The following is a 17,251-nucleotide window of genomic DNA, read 5'->3' as shown; positions in this document are numbered from 1 at the left end:
TAATATATAATTTAATAAATTTCGATTTCCTAAATTATAATTCCGAATAAAAAAAGTACTTTTTTATACTATCTATTTTAATTAATTAATATTTATTTAATCTAATTAATCTTTAATTAATTTTATTTTACGAATTTTAAATAAAATTATCTCGTCTAAAATATATTAAATATAAATGTAACATTTTATTATTATAGCTTCAATCACAATATCTTTTATTATCTATCATTTTTCATTATTTTAATACTACTCTTTATCAATATTTAAAATGCCTGATTATATATACATGCTTTTGATATCAACTGAATATAGAAAAATAGTTTATTTGTAAAATGAATAGCATTGCTATATGATTGCCACTAAATCCAAGAATACTTTTTGTATCAGGATTGTTAGTATCGATTTTTAGAAACTCTTTATTAACTCGGAATGATACAATCATTTCTCAATTTTTTTTCACCCTTTTAATGCTCCTATCAAATCTTTCTCCCTGAAAAGCGAATGTTATAGGATAATAAAAAACGATTTCGATAGCTTGTCTCGCCAAATGCGGAAACCCGGCAAACCAGATCCAGCTCGCCCCTTACCGAAGCAGGAAGATGGCAATTTCCGGATAAATTTTGCCTGACGATCAAAAATTACAGAGAGATGAAATGAAACTGGGATATTGACATTGAATCTAGAGCTGATAGTCTTCCCATCAAGTGAAATTAATATCAATTTTGAAGCTAATTATCTTATTAACGATCTTTATATCTAATCTAACGCGAGTAAATATTATCACGGATGTTTCGTTGGAAAATGAATTTTTTATCTTAATGTTGTATTTTTAATTTTTTTACTATAATATATTTTTCATAAAATTTTCATTTTTAAGCATTTAGACATGAATTTCTAGATTCTTTCCTATTATATTAGGGATTATCTATTAATTTATCGTTTTATATTTAATTAGGGAAAGCATGCTTTTGTGATCTTATAAGTAATATTTAAGCAGTATAGTGGATTAAAAATTTTATTTTTATAAAAAGATTGTTTTGCAAAATTTTAGTCAAATTTTAAAAAATTAATAACTGGAAGAGTTTGTAAATCGCTCTCGATGAAAGTTTGCACCCTTCGAAGAAACAAAAAATGCTAATGCTCTCTATCTGATTTTATCGATTTATGGAAATTTTAAAAAGCTTCTGAAGAAGGATTGAGTTAGAATAGATGCTTAACGTGAAGCCGATAGAAAGTGAAAATTAGTTATTGGACTGAAAAACCAATTGATAAAGCGAATTATTCTATGTGTGTTATCTCAAATAATCAAAATGCAATGCATTTGTAAACTTTCCTTTACGTGTAATTAAATGAAAAGAATATAATGTATATAATTATCTCATAACATATATAAATTTAAATTTACCGAAACTTCAAGCTATGCAAAATATTGACGCAGTTTTCAAATATTTAGCGCAAGATAATTTTGTAATTATGATCAAACGAGTCTTTATCTGTCTCATGTTTCATTAATATTCTGTGCCGCAATTACATATACATCGGAACGTGAAGTTTTAATCTGATGATTATAGCTCTAAACCTCCGTCTGCATTCAAATTATTAAAATGGAATCATTAAAATATAACAATAAAATATAAAAATAACGAAAAATATTTTCCTCGCGTAATTTTTCAACGATGTTTTTTTAGCTATGAAACGAACTATTTTACCTAGAGTATCTAGACTGATCGACACACACTATCGAGAAGTAATATTCATTGACTTGTATTAATATTATATTTGATTTATGAGAAATCGATTTTGTGTATTAAGTGTGTAATAAATCTTGGATGTTGACGTTATACGAAAGATCTGTATAAACTCCGCAATGGACCAGTAACTCTTCGACAAGTGCAATAATGCATCATGATATTACAAAGCTATATTGCAATGAAGAAAATCGTAATGGTACCATAAAGCTATTGTTAAAAATATATTATATTATTAAAATTATTCCACATATATGTTTTATATCTTCTCTACTCTCTCTACGTTATATTATATTCTACATTGTATGTATATCATAGTAAATAAATAATTTAGATTCTAATTGAGATCCTCTATTAAGTAAAATCAAAGCTTATTCGAACAAAAAAATATCGTCAATCAGAAAATTAATTATTCAAAAATTTTACTATTAAACTTAAACACTTTATGCAACTTAATATTTCACTGCTAAATGAAGTAACTTTAATTACTAAGATTTGTGCCGATTTAATTATAATCACGATGCATCTTATTACATGTGACCGTGCATAAATATTAAATATTTATGCAAAATGAAAGATTGCTGGAGCCCGGAGCGTTGAATCAATATCATATTTCTCGTCGTACGCTATTACTAATTGGGAACCGGATGTTGAAGCATTTCGCTTTGCCGCTTTGCTGTAATTTTAAACGAGCTTTACGAACCGGCGACGTTACTTTGATACCCGTTTGGCGTAACGGTGCACCATTTTACCGCCATTGAAACTAACGAATCTGACGATAAGCTTCAACAACGCGTTATGAAACGCACGTGTATGAAACGCTTTATTGTCGACTGAACCAAAGTAATTAGTGGATTCTTTCGCGTTCTTCCTCTTTCTCTTTCTTCCTCTTGTCAAGCGCACTCGAAATGTTACATCCTTTCGTTTCTTTTTTGTTACAGGATGGAAAGCCAGAGGGATTCAGCGAGGGGATTCAGCCAGCGGTAATTTAAAGCGCGAGATGTGTGCTGCGCGAATTCTTTATAGAATCACGAAATATTACTACGTCCGGAACTTCAAACATTTCTAAATATTCGGTAAGCTTGATCTCAGTTCACAAATGAAATTCCTTTTCTTCCGTTGGAATTATTGAACATTCGCTGGTCCTTATATTCCGCGATTGCGGAGTGTGAGAGTATGCAATATTGAAAAATAACATCAATATTACATTCTATTAATGAATGAATTAATGATATAATTCTGTTAAAATAGAATTTCCAACGTCTCCATATTTCCGAAAAGCGCATAAGGCGCTAAGTCCACAACCTTGCTTTAAGAGGCTTTAAGAGGCGTAAGTGACGATTTGTCATATATCGGTCATAGAACTTGTACTCTTAGGTCGTAAAACCTTAGAATTGGGTTTTGCTCAATTCGCTTAAATCTAACGGTTAAAGCCTACAGACAATAAAGACTGCGCAAAAATAGTTTAAAGACAGAAATTATTGTCACTTAATCACTCTCTTTCGACTTATGACTTAAGGCCTCTTAAAGCAAGACCCGAGCACAAAGGAATTAAAAGTACATAATATTAATCGCTAAGAATCTCTTAATATTTTTTTCGAATTTATATTCATATTTTTTTATTTAAACAGCATATCGCAATAAAATTACTTTGAGAGAAAAAAAATATTACGAATATTTCTTAATATATTCATGAATTAATCATATTCAAATCAATTTACTATTAATTTCTGCCCCTAAGCACTGTTACATAATTCTAAAATTTTCCTATTATAGAACTAAGATCCAGGATTAAAAACTACATATACCAATTTAGAATTAAAGCAGTAGGTTAAAGCAAAAGAGAACTTGGTAGGCGCGCAATAAAGTGAGAGGTCTTCATACGGCGGACCAACGTATATTAAGGATTACTATCATAATTAGAGTTCTCGAGAAACCCGACTGTAAAAGTCGATTTATTATATCGCCAGCAAAGTTCTCTACTTTAATACCACCATCGCAGCCAAATGTCTATCGCTTTAATAAAATTCGCGAAAAAAGCATACAATGGGAGAAAAAAAGAAGTTTTTGTTGAAAAAATACACTCGAGCATTAAATACTAATTGCTCGCGAATTTATTTAAAAATTGTAGAGCCTTTTTTTATCAGCATTAAAAATGGAATTAAATATGCACGTATATTTGGGCTAGGGATGTAAACTAGGTCAGTCGCTATCGCATTACGACGGATTCCACAATATCTTACTTCCCGAAAATAATTTCGGCGAGCACATTAAGTGTTATTACGTCGTCTAATTGTTGCTCATAGACTATTGAGCTCGACAATTTCTCATAATTTTCGATGTCAAATATTTAAATTATGAGGGATACTCGATCACCACGTTATTCACAGTATTATATTCTACTCTACTTATATACTCTACTGCTTATTAATTTATTATGAAGGAATGAGCATTTTTTATTCATGATAATATTTCAATTATCAAGAACACTTCTGACGTAAGTGAATATATTGATTTCATGGGGCTCGTTTAAAAAAAAAGGAAATTATTCCATATTAAGATCGTCCCTGAGTTGTCAGTTAAATTCAAGGGACAATGTGCAATGTGCTGGGAAATGCTAAGAACCGCTGTCTCTTGGACGATGAACAAAAGAGCATGACGCGTTCATTACTTTTTAAATGGAAATTTCATTACGCTTTGTAAAGACGTAGACGCATTAACATTAACTTACTGTTATTAAAGCATTAATATTTAAATATTAGATATTATATAAAAATGTTTATACATTTTTATTATGCTTAACAAGTTACGAGAAAGCAAGTTTCATATAAACATAAAATCATTATATAATCGCAATTGCTCCCAAGAGTACAATAATACGTTGCTATTTTTAAATGCATTTTTAAGTATAAGTTCAGAAAATTAAATGCCGTTAGAATAAGAGAGTGTTTTATTGCACGTACACGTGCAAGCGCTATGATAAAATCATCTGAAATCTTTGTAGAATATATAATTAAGTTCTATCTTCTCTCTCTGTTTTTATTATGTCTTTAATTATTTTTTTGATATCTATTTTCTAGTTTTTAATATTGAAAAAAGAAAGAGTGAACAAATTGACAAATTTATTATTACTTTAAAAGAATTCAGAAGAAAGATTATTCGATAATCGTTAAATTTCTATTATATACGTATACGTATATTATATACGTATATTATATACGTATGACATATATTTCTTTTATACACTTTTTTCTTTGATTATAATTTATTTTTTTTTTCGAAAAATTTTATTTAATTGTATTGGAAATGCATATGTCGTAGTATTGATTTTTGCAAATTTTGTTTAAAAGAATATATCGGTGTATAAATCGCGATAACAATTTTATTCGCGTTTACATTTGTCTCGTTTGCTTTTATATGTTTAATATTTTTCATTACGATATTCCGAAAAATATAGTTGGAGTTGAAGATAAATTTATAATTGGTTTATTTTTAAAGTTTGTAAATAAGGTAGATAAAAACGTAGATGGATAATGAAATCTTATTCTTCAGTTCATATCGATCGGATTTTTTGTGTTAATAAAATGTTATATCTATATTCAATCATCATCAATCATTATATTCAATTATCAAGTCCGATATTTGATATTCAAATTCTTTCACTGTGGAAAGAATATCATTCGTTCATGAAAATATAACAATGCACCATGTAGACTCGCCTGCGTTTCCAACTGCGACGATCATGCATATCTACTGCATGTCCATGCGTTGCAACGCCGTCGAGCAAGTGCTGTGTTGCAAATGACAGTCGAGTATCGCCCATAAAAAAACAAAAAAATTGTGATGAAGGGGAAACAAATGGCACGATCTGCCGCTAAACATCAAAGGGCTAGTCGCGCGAACGTGTTCTGAAACATGTTAAATTTACTGTTGCGTTTAACGCTGCCACGTTAACAAACGCGATTCTGGCATTTCCTGCCGGCCTGAAAAAATATTTAATTGCGTGTATTTTTATGATCAATTTTTACATGTCACGTTCCTTGATACCATTGACGGTCTCTCTATGAGAGACGAATAGAATGATATTCTCACAGAAACGGAAAAGGAGATTGCTCACGGTTCACTGACGATTCGGGAAAAATGTACCGTCGCGTGGGATGTGGAACGGGAGAGAAAATTTCATCAAGCTAAAGCGCACGATGGGAAATACACCCGGGACCGAAGTTTCGCGCGGTTTGGCACGGCAGCGATGGCGGTCGTTCTCCAAAAATTACAATTTACGGACCAGCCCAGAGAATTGTTACGAGCGAGCGCAGATCGATACGGCGCAATTTCGTATCGGCGGTGACAATCACTGTTTTTCTTTTCACCGATTGCTTATTCATTAAGAAAACGTGTATTTCTTCGCATTTCGTTCCAAAAAATAACGAGAAAAATAAAAGAATATTTTCATTTTATGCTGTGCGTGCTATTCAAATTTATACGTATTTCGTAATGATAATAAAGTAATGATAATATTTAATTAAGTAAACCTTTCATCTATAATATTCTACCGTTTATATACCGCATAATTTTTGATATAAGAAGATTTTATGACGAGGACATTTTATGATATTATACAGACGTTTTGAATATCAATTCGAAGTGGTGCGCATATTTTTTTTAACAGTAGCTGCTGCATGACTTTAAATTAACTTGTTTGATTACATCGTTGTCATGTTCGATTACAATTCGATTCGACAATAAATCAAATCACGCATGACTCGTGAATGAGATGAAAATTGAGTCGTGCACCAAATATTCGATATGCATCTATGATTTGTAGTCATAGTCGTGCGTCGTGTCTAGATTTGTGAGTACTATTGCGGGATATGCTTATTCGACTTATATTTATCGGTACAAATCGCATGTATCTTCAAGAATTAATGTAACTCAAGAGTTTATGGCACACGTTTCTCATTTATTAGCTGCAGCCAACGCGACCACCTGTGTATCGGTCGTTCGGATCTCCGTATGAAATAAATATGAATATCTGGGATTGAAACTGTGCAAAAAAATACAGGCAACTGTGAAAAGTATTATCTGATTTATACGGGTGATATAAATTGCAAGCTGCATGTTTAAATAATACGATGCATCATAATGAAAAGCGTGTTCGTTCCAAGTAATATAGTATAGGTGATCCTCGTTGCGATGAATCAACAATTTTATTTAATTATATTAAATGGCGAGAATTATAAGTGATTATAACGTATAGGATTATTATTCTAATTATTCTAATTTCAAAAATGAATATCACAAAGGTATATAGATGTCATAATCTATTTTTTCATTGATTTATTTTTTTCTATATTTTACTTTACTTATATTAACATTTTTTTTTATTATGTCTCGTTTTATTCAGGAATTTTGTCGTATATATTTTACGATTATTCGATCCAACCACAACATCAAGAAGCAAGACCGGAAGATGTTACTCCGTACGTGCAAATAAGCGTTGACGTATGTGGGGGGGTGGTTTGGGATAGCGGCACCAGCAAAGTGGCGGACAAGTCTTACCTTCTCTTGTTGCTTTTCTTTACGTGGCGCTTAAATGGCTCGCATTTCCTCATTGAAAAACACGCCGTGAACGCGCGTCGCGACTGCTTTTACTCCCAGAAAAACAGGACAGCGTCTGCTAGCACGAGAGCGCGCATATGCAGAATTTGCATGAAATTTGTCGCGCAAACGAGAAGAACGTTTTACGGTATTATAGTGACGACGAGTCTCGAATGTCAATTCAAGGCGTACGTGAACGCATTACAGGACGGATTGCGGCAGCGAATTACGCCGGGAGAGTTCAGGATCGCAATCTTAATCATAACACATAGAGGAGATTCGTATCCTTCAGATCTTGAGCATTTCGTGACGATAATCCGTCTTCAGTGCTACACGCATAGCTAAGTGAAAATATCGATTTGATTCTCCTCGGGGATTTTGAACAACTTATAATCAATTGAAACGGAATAGATAACAAGTCATCATTATCTGTATTAACAACCGTAAATGTAAAATAAAATATCATATTTACGAGCTAAATACATTGACGCGTTTATATCTGAATTTTAAGCTTTATTATACTTCATAATTAACAAAAGAATTAATTTAGGCTGACCAATATACTATCAAGCTATAATCGAATTTTAGAACATTCCATGTTTTATTGCGCTGAGAAAAAATTTTAATAAATATTTATTTAAATAGTAGCAAATAAATGTTTATGGTAAATAAATAGTTACTCAATAATAGTTAAATTAAATTAATGATTTTGTATCAAATAAATATATATTTATATTTCGTAAGTTTTTAATTACTATTTTTTATAATATTTAGGTACTATTTAAACAAATAGTTTATTAAAATTTAATTTTTTTTTTCAGTAAAGTTGCAAGTAGTAGCGATCGATTATATAATATAAAACATAGTTTTTGAAATTTTATCATGAAATGTAAGAAAAAATAATTCATAAAAATTGAGTTTCTTGTTTTATTTACTTTGTAAATTGTCTTTCAATCATCTTTGTATCTTATTTCTTTTTTTATTAAAATTCATGTCTCAAGACGTTAAGAAAAATAAGAAAAAACACGACGAAAGTTTCATATAAGAACGAATTATTTCGTATACATGTATATACATACTTGCACTTTTTCTTAAGTTGTATAAATTTTACATCAAGAATAATAGTAAATTCAACATTATTATATTTAAGTGCTCCAAAAAGTTGCAGATAAAAAATGGATGTAAAAAATATTTCTTGAATAAGTTTCTCTCTTTCTTTTTCTATTGACTATTCTCTAAATCATCTACACGTTTCTATCACGGAAACGTGATTTACATTAAAACAATATCTATTCTTAGTCGTTATGATCGGCCACTTGCAAGCGCAAAAACTTGACTGTCAGTTCTCAGTAGAAAAGGCCATTAACGATTTATAATTGCATCCAATAAGTCAAGTAACGTGAATTAAAAATTAATCTACATAGTTAGGTACGTCATTGAGAAATTACATAATTCTTTCATTATATAATTTTTTTATGTGAAACACGAGTTTTGATTACGATCATGCGAGAGCACATATATACATGCTCATGTGTATGGCGTAACGTATAATCTATTGCGACGCGAGTACTGGTGCAATTAATTTTTACTTTTTTATTTATTTCCCCACCTTGATTAAATTTCCGTCGACAGCGGAATCACTTGACTTTTTTCTCACTCGTTATTTACGTGCAAAATGCTTAATCGCCTTTAAAAGAGGAAAACCACGGTGCTAATTTTTATATCCTAGATCAACCACCTCAAATCCGAAGGATCTGGTCCTTGTAATCCAATTTTTTTACATCTAAGTTTCGAAATTATTATATTATTATTATATTTTAATAGTAAATTGAGTGATAATTGGACTTTAGTGATAAATTTTCACAAATAGAAATGCGGACAATTAAAAATAGCTATTAACATAATTTTTTTTAATAACTTTCTTTAATAAACTCGTATTAATAAACTTACGATAATTTAACGTAGAAATAAATTATCTATTCATGAGATGTTCTCTTTGTCTGTATTTTTACTGAAGTAATATGTACGTAATTTACATCGTATTTTACATACATTTGATATTTACAACTTTTACATATCCCACCTCTCGAATTAATCTTCTGTTTGCAATCTGAATCTTTTTTTATCTAAGCGAAATTTTTGTCTCAAATTTCTTCCAAATAAAAGAAAACGATTTTCTTTCCTAAAATATCTTGTTAAAAACCTATTTAATAATGTAATAATGAAATTGAAAAATAACTTCGAATTTTTTCACATATTTTGAAAGTCGAGAATGGTAAAAAAGATTGCAGATGGAGGGTTACAATAAGACAAAAAGACAATTTTAACCGATGATGCGCAGCAGTGGGGGATGTTGTAACACCAACTACGTTAAATTATGAATATATCCAACGTTTAGAATCGCTCGAAATATGTAATTAATATTTTGAAAAGTTATTACGCGCATCGAATAGTTAGAACGATTAATTTGGCGAGAAACAATAATAATAAATTATTCATTCCATGGTCGATCCATTGTCCCTCGATGTCTCCTCTTTTTCCTTTCAAGTTCCTTTGTCGCACTCACAATATAACATTCACGAGAACACAGTTAATTTCAATCACGTGCGTATTAATCACCGAAATACAATAAAGAGGAATGCACGGCATTGCGCACTTCGATGTGCATTGCGTGTGGCATACGCTCTATTAAATCGTGTAACAAAAGAATAACGTTTGTCAATCAATGGTTAATTACGGCATATTAATAATTGCCCATTTTAATGTTCATAGGAGATAATTGTGATCGCATCTCGAGAGATATAATGCATAAAATGTCTCGCGCTATTATAATCTGCCGCCTCAAGTCTCGTCGTATCAGTGATAACAGGTGACTGTTGATCTTGTTGCGTAGTCAGGCGTGGACGAGCAAATGACAAAGCGAATATACTGTTGTACATGTATCAAAAAACGAATAAAAAAAAATAAATCACATATTTTGCATCAAATAATTTCTCATCGCTATGAAATATGAGTATTTAATTTACTGTAAGGTAAACCATTTCTAATCGAATATCCTCTCTTTATCTACAGCTCAAACTATTTACTAATAAACGTATTAATACGTTACGATCTCTATATATTATTTCAATTATACAATTTGATATCGGTGGTTTACTCAGCGTTCTATCTTTATTCGAAAATAATAGGCAAATAATAATTTTAATTGGCTAAATTATTTAAAAGACATATCTAAGTATCATCTAAAATTGTATTATCTACGTATAGATATAAAACCATATATATAATCTTATTCTTTATCGTTTCGATTATCATTTCATATGTATAAACTGCACAGAATTCTGTTTCAATAGACATCACATTTTGATATAAATCATAAAACAATTTATACAATTATTTTTTCTTATCGTTTTTATTATTATTGCAAATGTTTGAAGTAAAAAATATATAAACTGTTTCAGTACAAGTTTCTATTTCAATAAAAAAATCGCATGAATTAATTGTAATATAATAATTGTAGGAAGAGATTATTTGATATTTTTCGGCATTTGTCGCGATCGCGTTTACGTGTGTTTAAAAAGATTCCTTTTTAAAGGTTTTTTAAAGGTTTTCATTTTCTACGATATAGCAGTATTGTTATTTGAAAAATGAAACGATACCTCGCAAAATCGCAAAAGATAACAATAAGCGGAGATGTTCCACGATTGTGCCACACCTCTTTTGTCGCCTTGAGAATAACGACAATGTACAGTTCTACGTGCACGCGCGGATCTTGCTGTGAGATGGAGAGGAGGTGAGAGCACGTATCGTTCTATTGTCTTAGGAGATGTGATCATAAATACTAGGAGAGAACGTTACTACCACATATGATATATAATAATCTTTTTTTCACGATTCATAGGCAAAGCGATAATAATTAATCTAAATAGATATTTATTTAAAATGTATAAATAACAATAGGAAAGAGAAATTACAAATTATTATTCAACAACAATATTTAGCATAAATTAGAGATAATATTATAGATAAATTACTTTAACTGTGCCGAGTTTTTTAATCTATCTTTTTTTGCACATTTAAATGTAATTTACGTATAAATTGATATAACGAAAAGGCATGATAAATCGTTTTAATAATACTCATATTGCAAGATTTATTTATTTATTTAAAATGTATTTCTTGTGCAATATTAAATTAATTTTGAACTATATATTTTTATTTTAAATATTTTAGAACTATATATTTTTATTATACGTCGTAATTAGTTTTAATAAACGTCTCATGCGATGTCAAGATAAAATTGCAGATGTCATTTTTTTAATTTTTCTATCATTAATGAAACGTCACGAAGTGGATCAATTTTATGTTGAGCAACGGCACGACACTTTTAATAAGAAAATATAATCGATACTTCAGTATTTTAATACTTGTCGCGTAACATAAATTTCGCATGGATACATCCATGATTTATTAAAATTTTCTTTTATTCAAAATTTGCTTGTTATTCTAATTTTTAATTGGGATTGTTTAATTTTTTTAATACTATTCCTATATGATGTAATAAAGCGCATGTCGTTTATTTATTAATCGGGAATACCATACAAAATGCCATGTGGTCGTTGTATTCTGATGATTAATGTGCACGTGATCGGAATTAATTGATTTTGCGAAAAAATGTTATGCTACGAAGAAACAAAAGAAACAGAAGAATAAAGACGAGACATCAGGTGACAAGGCAACCATGGGAATAAGTTTTTTTTTTATGCGGGACACCGTTTATCCTCTCGATGATCGTATCGATACATTATTTTGTGTACTGTAAAATATTTTTTGTTAAATATATCTAATTTTGTTTTATAATAACATTCTCTCCAACATGTATATTTTTAACAAGATAAACATAAAATTTATATTATTATTTTATTTTTTATACTAGAATTAGGTTATTTAATTAATCATATCCAGTGAATTTGCATTGAAAAGGAATCCAGCTAGTGAAATCAATGTAGAAATTGTTTATTCAACATAGGATAGGAAATCCTATTACCACGCAACTCGTGATGAGAGACGTGAAACTAAACACGCAGCGGTGAACGAACAATGCTTCCTGAAACGGCCATTTTCCCGATGACATAAAGAAAACCAATGAACACTTCGAGGATACAAATAGACTGCGTATTCTAAAGCTGCGTACATTTACTCGTGCCACTATTCGCTAACAATGTCCATCTTGGTATGTGCTTCAGTTTGACGAAAAGCCGATATGGAGCACTTGTATTACTTCATACTACTGTTGACGAACGAATATCATCGTATATAGTTATCGTGCACACCGGTCGATGAATCAACTATTATGTATCAGGAAATTGTATTATATAATCCTTGGGAATATTTTATGGTTTTTAACTTTAATAAATTATTTGAGATAGTAATTAAGGAGATCTTAAAGCGAAACTCAAACTCCGACGAAGTCACCAGAGATCGCGCTGCGCATCGATGTTTTATATACTATCACATCTCACGCAACCTATGATACGCGCAGTCACACATTCGTGTCGATTTTCGTATAACAAATTAAACAAATTCGTCGCAATAAAGTGTCTAAATCTAATTCTGAGGATTCGACGTTATTTATTCGTGTAAACTACGTGTCTGAGAACCATATTTCGTACGTACGGGTTGCAAAGCATTTATTTCAAGCAAATATTGTCACGACTTGATAGCTAAGACGCCATGTTTCTAAGAAATGTAAAAAATATATCAATTTTGAAATTTTTGATCGTTCTAGGCATAGACTTCCCAAACACGTATTAATGCATAGACTTTAATCTTAGAAAAGGATTTTCGAATCGGTGAAAAAGAAAAAAAGTATTTGTTATACAAAAATTATATGATTTAATAAAAATTACATTTAATCGGTAAAACAGGAGGCTTTAAGATCCCCTTAATTATTGGAAAAGCGAAACGAAGTTTTCGTTGAAAATTTTTGGATTATTTTTGTTTCCGTTGCAGATATTATGTAATAAGAACAATTTTAATGTTACACCAATTTTCTTTTATCTTCCCTCAGAGAAGATGGAGGTATATATAGTTGATATTGAAGAATTTCTTGTTTCCTCAAATAATGAGATAAACATTTTTCCAATTATATTATCTCTTTCTCTTTACTACTATAGGATTAACTTATGTAAATCCACAAATAACGATATTTATTACAAAATTAATTAGCATTAATTATGGTCTCTAAAGTTAAACAATTCTAAGAAAACAGATTTTAAATCGACCTTATAAATAGTTTGGAAAACGGAACTCATCTTCGAAAATTATAACGTCTAGTTAATCTATCTTTAAAGAAAATGAATCTCTTAATTTGAATAATTCGTCGGGTAAACTAAATGAAGTAAATTTTTCAGAATAAAGTTGCAAAAATGTTTCTGCATTTTAAATGGCAAAAGTTTCTTCAAGAATGTTCCATTAGTGGGTATCATAAGTTGGCGTTAAGATGGTTCCTGTGTCTGTCCAATTTTTGCTCTTAAGCGCAACAGTGAAAAGAAAGAGGAAACTTAATTGAAAAAATGTTTATCTCGTTATTTGGAGAAAAAAAAAGACTCCTCGAGCATCTCGCGACTTGACAGACTTTATTATACAGAACCGTTTATAGGCTGAGTAGGTCGCAATCGATTCCGGAGGAAAACGGATAGAAAATAGATGATCGTTACGTGAAGGACGAGGCAAAAGAGCAGAAATATTGGTTTAGTTATGGACCTCCATAAGACAACACGTTTCTTTTCTTGAATGCCATGAAACAGAAAATAGATGCAAGGAAAATCGAATATTACTGGCTAGTATGTCGCTTTTGTAAAATCTTTGTACAATTGATTGAAATTGAAAAGAAGTTGTATTGAATTTTATTCCTTTGCTTGATAATATCGCTGTTAGTTAAAATTATTAATTTTAAACATTGGTCTAAAATGTAAAAATTTTATAAATGAATATTTAATTTTTCTATTATTCTCTCTCTTTAACATATAAAATTATATATCCTTAACAAGATAGAAAAAAAGAATAAAGATAATTATTATAAAGTAAACAATTAGATTAAAAAGTAGCATATTAATTTCATTTCACTTTAATTTATTATTCCATTAACTTATATTACGCTTTTTTCTGACCAATAATAAGCTATTATTGTTAGACTCCAGTTCTATTATACTTCTAATACGTAAGCTTTTTGTATTAATGACATTCACCTTCTAGTCTTACTCGTTCTCTACATAGCGTAATATTGTTACATATTTCGACACTCACAAATATTTTAGTATTTTGAAACCGAGAAACTCTCGGGAGGGACAAAATACAGAAATACATCAAAATAAAAAAGTTTCTTTCTCCGAGAAAGAGGAACATTAGTTTCGTTTATACCATGCGGCACGCGGTCGAACACGCGTAGAGGCAGCGAACGAGAATGGAAGGAGGCCGCTGGCTGCACGAGGCTACCAGCTATTCAATGAGAACGAGAGAATAAGGAGAGACTGAGAGAGATAGCATGACTGAGAGGGTAGTTTCAGGGCCGCGCTAGGGGTAGCGGCGGCGGCGGCAGCGACGATGTAGAGGGGGGAGAACAGAGTCGGAGCGACCCGCGGTCGGTCCAGGGATGATCCCGGCTGTATCTATTTATATGAAAGCCAAGGGAGCGCACAACCTGTTGGCCCTGTGTGCTCGGGTGCTGTACAGCGAAGCGCGCGTCATCGTTCTACACGACTTTCCCGATACCGCGTATGAACTGGTTGGCTGGTTGGCTGACTGGTTGGCTAGCTGGCTGGCTACTTCTCTCTTCGTTTCTCATGCGAACACAAATGCACAGCACACATACGCACGCCCAACCGGGCGTATACGCGATGTTAAACGAAAGTGGGTCAACCACCAAGGTGTAACTGGGTCGACACTCGCGCACTATGCTGTTGCATCCTTCGTAATATCAGACTCTCTTAGACGAGCTTCTAACGAGAGACTGATCAGAATTCGATGCTTCGTATAGTTAAACTATTGATAATAAATAATGGGACATGCTCGCTGACAAGAATTTATAATGAACTGCTTTTTTTCGAAAATCTACCAGAGTCTAGAAATATGAACGATCAGTAGTCGAAACCGGAAATATGCAAAAATCAACATCAATGTTTTTGTTCACTTTGTTATTTATATTCTTGACGTTGAATGCAAACTTTATAAAACAATCTATACAGGCGGTACGAAATAGCGAAGTCAATATGAGCGTATATTTACAAATTTCGATTTTAAAAGTATGAGTGTTGATTTTATAATGGATACATTCAATTTACAGCTATATTTTATTATTTATAAAATGAGAATTCAATATTTTACCACTTGTACACAGTTTATCCTATAAAAGAGAAAACTAAATTTATGCGGAAACAATTTTGAAAGTACAGACATAATAATTTAGATCAAATTATGTTGTAATTTATATTGATCACTGTCAGCGAAAAGAAACTTCATTGTGCTTGTCTTTCAATTTTACAAATTGCGGAATACAAAACAAATTTTCACATAATTAAATCGCAAAAATGTTAGGACATCCCAAAATCCAGATTAGACAAGTAATTAATTATTTAAATATTTTTTATGATAAAATTAACATTCGAGTCGTCCAAATAATGGGAAACATCCATTGCTGGCTAGTTAATCCTATCAACCACGTTGCATTTTCGTAAACCTCTTGTACCTTTGGCATTATCTTGTAATATGATGGAGTAGTACTTCCTATCCCTGACCGATTATCCTCACGAAACTATTTCCTCATTATTTTATCACCTACATTTTCATTCATTAAATTTGAGTCTCCATATTTTTTCATTATCTTTTTCATTAACCCATTAGAACTACTGGCGATTTATTTCTATTATTTAAGTATACCATATATTTTTAAAAAGGGAACGAAGGAGAAAAATTAATTTTCCAGTCATGGAAAATTTTAGAAAATGTACTATTATAAATTTCACGTACTATTATAAATTTATTTTTAAAAAGATTGCAAATCAGTTATTCTAATTGTTTTGGTAGTTTTAGTATTAAAAATATTTTCTAAAAATAGATCTTTTTTAGATCTTCGATTGGCAATCGCCAACTTGATCCGATATGGCACAATCAATGACGAGGCTTCTTCTAAACAATTCTTACACGGACAAGGCTTACGGAAACGTTAAGCAAGTCGGAAGCAATGAGCTTATTTAGACGCGCTATCGCTCATAATTGCGATCATTTAATTACATTCCTGCTCGGTTCCATGTACTCCGTAATGTTCGTAATCCTGAAACATCCAATATTAGAAATACGTGATTATATTATGGCATTATGCGATCGGCTATCATAATGGACGTTATTATTCTAATTTCTATTTTCATATCGGATATCCCATCGGTAAAAATAACTGCGAAGGACGTGAACTGACCTTTGTCCCTTCATTCGCATTCTAATATCCTTAGAATTCGAAATGTGTACGTTCCATGCGTTTTTTTTTACATTCGATTCAAACCTCTCCTTTTATTTATTTTCTTTTGAACATTTAGTTAATTCAATTACTGTACCTGAAATTGTTGCAATTTAGAGAATTATACCTGATTTTAATCGGACAGTTTTCCCGAAGAAACGTGCACTTCAATATAAAGTCTGAGAAGAGAAGTTTAGAAAAGAAACTTTAGAAGTTTACTGAAGTTCTTCTTAGAGAAAAGAATGCGTTATTGCTTTGCATTCCGCAAGAATTAAATTTAGCAACTACTAGTCAAATTATAATTATAGCTAAATTAAATTTAGCAAATATGATTATAACAATTACATTTTTAACCGAAGAATCTGTAGGATATCTGTAGGATATTCATATAATT

This window comes from Atta colombica, unplaced genomic scaffold (genome assembly GCF_001594045.1).
Source record: "Atta colombica isolate Treedump-2 unplaced genomic scaffold, Acol1.0 scaffold155, whole genome shotgun sequence".
Taxonomy (NCBI): Eukaryota; Metazoa; Arthropoda; class Insecta; order Hymenoptera; family Formicidae; genus Atta; species Atta colombica.
The sequence above is the reverse complement of the archived record's forward strand: the minus strand, read 5'-3'. Positions refer to the sequence as shown.